Raw genomic sequence first — 7464 nt, forward strand, 5'->3', positions numbered from 1 at the left:
TTAATTTTGCCCCAAAAACCTAATCAGTAGGCTTTGGCCTCCACTGTAAGGATCCGGTTAAATCCAACCATTAACATGACCATACTTGGTGCATCTAACCAACGAATGATTAAGTCCAATTTTGGTTGGCTCACCTAACCACCATTAGAGAGACACTTCCAAGTCGTCATATGATGAGTGATAATTCCATTAGTCAACAAGCACCAGGTCTTTGGGTCTGCAATGATTATTGAGTTAATGGACTCATTATCAAACACCTTAATGGGAGGCTATGACTCAGTTATCTCCATAATTTTGTCATTTAAGGACCTAATAATTTTAGAAGATTTAAATAATTTAGAGGATGAGGTCAGATGAACCAGCTTATCATGATCCTCCCACTAGCTTCACCAAATTAGCTTAAGGGAGACCATTAAAAGGACTGGTCTAGGAGCACCTAAATCAGTCACACTGATTTACCTAGCTGACATGGGTCAGCTCAAATAGTCAAGTGATCCGATCAAAATATAATTTCACCAAGAGATCAGGTAAGTTCGATCGGTGGGAGGGTCGATCAAAGCTTGTCTTAGACACCATAAAAAATGGCTAGGTAAGCGGACTCCCAATTAAAAATCGTCGGTATGGTTTACCTTAGACACCAACTGATTTAATTAGTTTCGATTAGATCAACCTAATAGTTCATGCTAGACCGCTTAGTCAAGAATCAAGTCCATTTGGTTCTCATTAAAGACATGGACTTGACCAACTACAACTATTGTAATTGATCTAGAGAAATCTTTGACCTAATCTAAGACAACAATTGATTAGATTTAGTCAATTCTCTAATTAAGTCCATCTTTAATCTAACCATAGGTCTAACCCAATTAATGGACCTAATTCCCACTAACCCATTAACCCAATGTGTTATGGTTTGTGTCTTAGGTTCTTCAATTCACAATCCTAGAACCTAATCAAATAATTTCTTAATTCTTAATTAAGTTTTGGGCTAAGGATTGGGTTCGACTTTTCAAAAATAATTTTCATATTTATAAAATAATTTTACAATATGGTTCTACCAACCATATTGCATATTTAATTCATAATCAAGATGCAAATGAAATAAACATGAAACTACTTTAGATCTAATCTAAATAGGTTCATGTAATTGAAACAATTTCAACTTTAAACAATTTTTTTGCACAAAAATTATTAACAAAGAGAATTTATTTTAGATTTAAATATTTTTTAAATCTAATAAATCATAAATTTAATCTAGATCATATCTAATAAATTTATGATTAAAGATAGATCTACACGAACTAAGACAACCTTTGCACTATAAGGGGTAAACCTTATAGCAGGACAACCTTGCAGTTCGTCATCGATCTAAAATTTTAATTTTAGATTTAATAATTAGATTATAAATTAGATCTAATCTAAGAAATAATCTAAGTATGTATAAATAATCATGTAACAAGTAACTTGAGGCTCTGATACCAATTGTAGGAACTAGATCTAGAATTTCAGGGTTAGATCTTGAAACTTTTCAAGATTAGGCAGCGGAAGACTAAAATAAATTAAAATTTACTTTTTAAAATCAAAAATTTCTAGATCTAAGATTTTATTATATGATTATTACATAGTATTAAATTAAAAATTAAAATATATAGAGCATGAACTACATGTTGATCATATCAACATATTTCTATACTACATCTAATGTATGTATTAAACAATAGATCAGATATATTATCTTGCAAGTTAGACGTTCTAACCTTTCTGATCTACGCTTGAGGATGATGTTGTGAGCTGTACACGTGTCTGGCTTCTAGGAGTCATCCACACGAGCCCACGAATCTCGATCAGAAGTCCTGCTTCAGAAAATCAGCACAGTATGCTAGTACTGCGCTGATCCTTCTTCGATGGTTGATCAGGTGCCTCCTTCTTTTTGATTTGGACTCTTCCAAAAATGAGAAGTAGGAAGAGGAGTTTAAATCTGAGACACTTTCAAGAAACTCAAGATGGAGGAAGGGAAGAGATGAAACTAACAACCCTAGAAGAAGACCCTCTTCTTCTTCTCTTTACTCTCTCTTAGACACCATGTCTTGTATCTATTATATCTCCACGACCCAAAGGTCTTTCTCTCTGATTTTTGGATTTCCCAAAGGTCTCTCAAATCTCTATGTTCTCCAAAAATTTCATGAAGAAACTCATTTTATAGAGAGAGATATGATAGAGTCCTTGTCTAGATCAAATACCTAGTCAAGGCTTATCCAAACATGGCAAGATAAGAGGCACCCAACTCTTGGACTCCTCCTCCTTATTTTGTGCATAGACCACCAGCAAAGGGTATATAATATGTGCCCTAAAAGCCACAAAAATCTCAAAAAAAAATTGAATAAATTTGGTGCAAAAAGGAAAGAGTTTTGGATTTCTAAAACTCTATCTCATAGAATTTGAAATTCAAACTTATTCCTACTTTGATTTGATCCACAACCACTTTCCATGTATGAAAGAAGAGAGAAAGCCTTTTGAACATGAGAAAGACCTGGTAGAGGGCTTTTATCACATAAAATAATAGGGGATTGGTGTGGAATAAGAGAGAGGGTGTGGGGGGCTTATGTGGCGCAAGGTGGAATCCTAGTCTTACTAGGATTCTATCTTATGACTTGTTTTAATTTGGTTTCTCAAACCAAATCAAACCAAAATTAGATCAATCTAATTAAAATAGATCTTAATCCAATTAAAAACTTAATTTAATCAGATTAAATTTGATTTAATTTTTTAATCAAATTAGAAATTAAGCTGATCCAAGTCCTAATTGAACTAGCACTAGTTTTTTTCTTGCACTTGGCTTATCCAATAAACCAATTGGACTTGATCCAATCAAGCCCAAACTAAATCTAATTAAATTATATTCAATTAGACTTAATCTCAACCCATTGGCTTAATCAAATTAAATCAATTATCAATCGAATTGCTAATCGATCCTCCTGCAATACTTGCACTAGGTTAAATGTCAATCGTATTGATCATTTAACCCTAGAACGATTCTTAATCGTTGATCAACCATCCGATCATATCATGAACTCTAATGTGTGTGACCTCATACATCTGAACCTAAGTTGGTAGTACAGAAATAAATTTTTATACCAATCAAAGTGACCATCCAGCAATGATACCCGACGACCGGATAGGTCGAATGTGTAGAACAACATCCTTAGAACCCATGCGGATATAGTTTCCGTATAATTCATCTTCTTGACCAACATGATCATAGGATACCTTAGAGTTCAACTGTCAACTCTAATCAGATTGTCCACATTGTATTTTAAAATATCAAATCCATCTGATGGATTATCCTGACCAAAGTTTTACTAAATTGAAATACAGTGACTCATTTTTCTCTAACTCTTGGAGTGGTCAATCCCATCTCGATCACACTCTGACTTTGAAAGTGCTTGACTATGCCTAGAAGCCTTCCGTCACTGAATTAAAAATTCAGTTAGTCTAATACCAAAGCACAGTGAGTTGCTTGCAAGTCACTAAGGTGATCTCAGATCTAAGGGATACTTATACCTATATCCCATCAGAGTCATTCTCGACAGCAGAATGCTCTGGAGTTGGTCATGTTCAATGATGATGTACCCTTATATCTCATCTGTATGTCATACCAGTGTCTCCACACTCTTTGGTTAAGAAGACAACCAACCCATATGGCCTACAGCGACCTATGCTCGATAGAAGCTGTCGTCCTTATTAACAGCCTATCATTTGGTCGTGAACAGTTTTAAGGACTAATCGATAAATCTTCTCTTTAACTTAAATAGTCCTAAGAATTTCATCATAACAATGGAGTTCATTAGAAGATGAAAGCTTATGATGAAAATATCAAATATATTTTATTTATTAACAAATCAATTATAATACTTGGTTGCTCAACCGTCAACAGCTTGACAATTGGCTTTTGGGATATATTTTCCAATAGCTTTAAATGTAAGGAGGATGCATCCATATTGCATATTGGACATTTCAGATATCCTTTGGTGCTCCATCCAGATAAGTTTTTATATGCTGAAAAATTATTTATAGTCCATAAAATCAAAATATGCAACTTAAAATTACTTCGACTCATAGAATCATATTTGTACCCTATTTTTCCATAACTCCTTCAGATCATCAATTAAAGGTTATAGATATACATCAATTTTATTATTTGATGGTTCCGGATCCGAAATCAATAATGACATAAAAATAAATAGTTCTTTCATGCACTTCCAAGGTGACACATTATAGACAACTAGCATCACAAGCCACATGCTGTAAGAGGTACTCATATTGCCCAAGAGATTAAATCCATCTATCGCTAGACTAAGCCTGATATTACGCGGGTCACTCGCAAAGTGCGGGTCACTCGCAAAGTGACATAAAAATAAATCATCAACCTGTTGACGGTTGAGCAACTTTATATTGTAATTGATTTGTTAATAAAGAAAATATATTTTTGACATTTTCATCACAAGTTTTCAACTTCAAATGAACTTCGTTGCTGTGATAAAGTCCTTAGGAATATTTAGGTTCGATAAAGAGAGGATTTATCGATTAGTCCTTAAAACTGTTCACGATCAAATGATGGACTGTTAATAAGGACAACAACTTCTATCAAAAATAGGTCGCTGTAGGCCATATGGGTTGGTTGTCTTCTTAACCAAGGAGTGACAGCTTCTATTGATTATAGGTCGCTGTAGGCCATATGGGTTGGTTGTCTTCTTAATCAAGGAGTGTAGAGACACTTGTATGGCATACAGATGAGATATAAGGGTACACCATCATTGAATGTGACCAACTCTAGAGCATTCTACTGTCGAGAATGTCTCTGATGGGATATAGATATAAGTATCCCTTAAACTTGAGATCGCCTCAGTGACTTGTAAGCAACTCACTATGCTTTGGTACTGGACTAACTAAATTACTAATTCAGTGACGGAAGGCTTCTGGGCACAGTCAAGTACTTACAAAGTTAGAGTGTTATCAAGATGGGATTGTCCACTCCAAGAGTTGGAGAAGAATAAGTTGCTGTATTTTAATTTAGCAAAATCTTGGCCAGGATAATTCATCAAATAGATTTGATATTTTGAAATACAATGTAGACAACCTGATCAGAGTTGACAGTTGAACTCTGAGGTATCCTATGAGTATTTTGGTCAAGGAGATGAATTATATGAAAACTATATCCGCATGGATTCTAAGGATGTTGTTCTACACATTCGACCTATCCAACTGTCGGGTACCATTACTAGATGATCACTTCGATTAGTACAGAAATTTATTCCAGTGCTACCAGCTTAGGTTCGGATCTATGAGGTCACATATATTAGAATTCATGATCCGATCGGATGGTTGATCAATGATTAAGAATCATTCTAGGGTTAAACGATTAAGAATCGTTCTAGGATTAAACGATCAATACGATTGACATTTAACCTAGTGCAAGTATTGTAGAAGGATCGATTAACAATTTGATTGCTAATTGACTTAATTTGATTAAACAAATAGGCTGAGATTAAGTTTAATTGAATATGATTTAATTAGATTTGATTTAGGCTTGATTGGATTAAGTCCAATTGATTTATTGGATAAACCAAGTACAAGAAAAAACTAGTCCCAGTCCAATTAGGACTTGGGTCAATCTAATTTTTAATTTGATTAAAAAATTAAATCAGATTTAAATTTAATTTAATCTGATTAAATTAGGTTATTAGTTAGGTTAAGATCTATTTTAATTGGATTGATTTGGTTTTGGTTTGATTTAGTTTGAGAAATCAAATTTCAACAAGTTACAGATTAAATCCTAGTAAGACTAGGATTCCACCTTGTGCCACCTTAGCCCCCTATGCCCACTCTCTCTTATTTCATGTGAAAAAATCTTCTCTCTCAGGCCTTCACTCATGCCCAAAGCTTTTCACTCTTTCTCTCTTATATGGAATGTGATTGTGGACCAAGTCAAAGTAGGAATTAGTTTCAATTTCAAATTCTATGAGATAGAATTTTAGGAAACCAAAACTCTTTCCTTATGGCACTGATTTTACTCAAATTTTTTTTGAGATTTTTGTGGTTTTTATGGCACATATTGTGCACCCTTTTCTAATAGTCCATGGCAAAAAAAGAAGGAGGGGACACCCAAAAGTTGGGCACCACTTGTCTTGTCCTGTTGAATTTTTCTTGACTAGGTATTTAACATAGACAAGGATTCTTCATATCTTTTTATTTAAGATGAATTTCTTTTTAAAATTTTTATGGATTATAGAGCATTGAGAGACTTTTGGGGCATGTAAAAATTAGATAGAAAGAGTGTTGGAGCATGGAGATATAATAGGCACAAAACTAAGTGTCTAGGTGAGAGCAAAGAGAAGAAGAAGAGGGTCTTCTTCTAGGGTTGCTGAGTTCACCTCTTCCCTTCCTCCATCTGTGAGTTTTCTGAGAGTGTCTCACATCTAAAACTCCTTCTCCTACTTTTCATCTTTGAAAGAGTCCAAATCAAAAAGAAAGAGGTATCTGATCGACCATCGAAGAAGGATCAGCACAGTACTAGCATACTGTGCTGATTTTCTGGACCAAAACTTTTGATCGTGAATTGTGGGCTCATATGGACGACTCCTAAAGGTCAGACATGTGTGTGGCTTACAACATCATCCTTAAGCCTAGATCAACAAAGTTAAAACGTCTAACTTGCAAGGTAATAGATCTGATCTATTATATTTTACATACATTAGATGTAGTATAGAAACATGTTGATATGATCAATATGTAGTTCTTGCTCTTTATATTTTAATTTTTGATTTAATACCATATAATAATCATGTAATAAGATCTTAGATCTAAAAATTTTTTGATTTTATAAGATAAATTTTGATTTATTTTAGTCTTTCACTGCCTGATCTTGAAAAAATTTCAAGATCTAACATTGAAATCCTAGATCTGGTTCCTTCAATTGGTATCAGAGCCTAGGTTATTTATTATATGATTATTTATACATGCTTAGATTATTTTTTAGATTAGATCTAATTTATAATCTGATTGTTAAATCTAAAATTAAAATTTTTAGATCAATCACGAACTGTAGGTTGTCCTGCCGTAAGGTTTACCCTTTACAGTGCAAAGATTGTCCTAGTTCGTGTAGATCTATCTTTAATCATAAATTTATTAGATGTGATCTAGATTAAATTTATAATTTATTAGATTTAAAAGGTGTTAAAATCTAAAATAAAATCTGTTTGTTAATAATTTTTGCACAAAGAACCATCATATATTTGTCTGAAAAATTTACGCAGTTTAAAGTTGAAATTATTTCAATTACATGAACCTGTTTAGATTAGATCTAAAGTAGTTTCATGCTTATTTCACTTACATTTTGATTATGAATCAAACATACAACTTGGTTGGTAGAACTATGTTGTAAAAATATTTTACAAATATAAAAATTAT

The sequence above is a fragment of the Elaeis guineensis genome, chromosome 11 (assembly GCF_000442705.2).
Source record: "Elaeis guineensis isolate ETL-2024a chromosome 11, EG11, whole genome shotgun sequence".
Classification (NCBI taxonomy): domain Eukaryota; kingdom Viridiplantae; phylum Streptophyta; class Magnoliopsida; order Arecales; family Arecaceae; genus Elaeis; species Elaeis guineensis.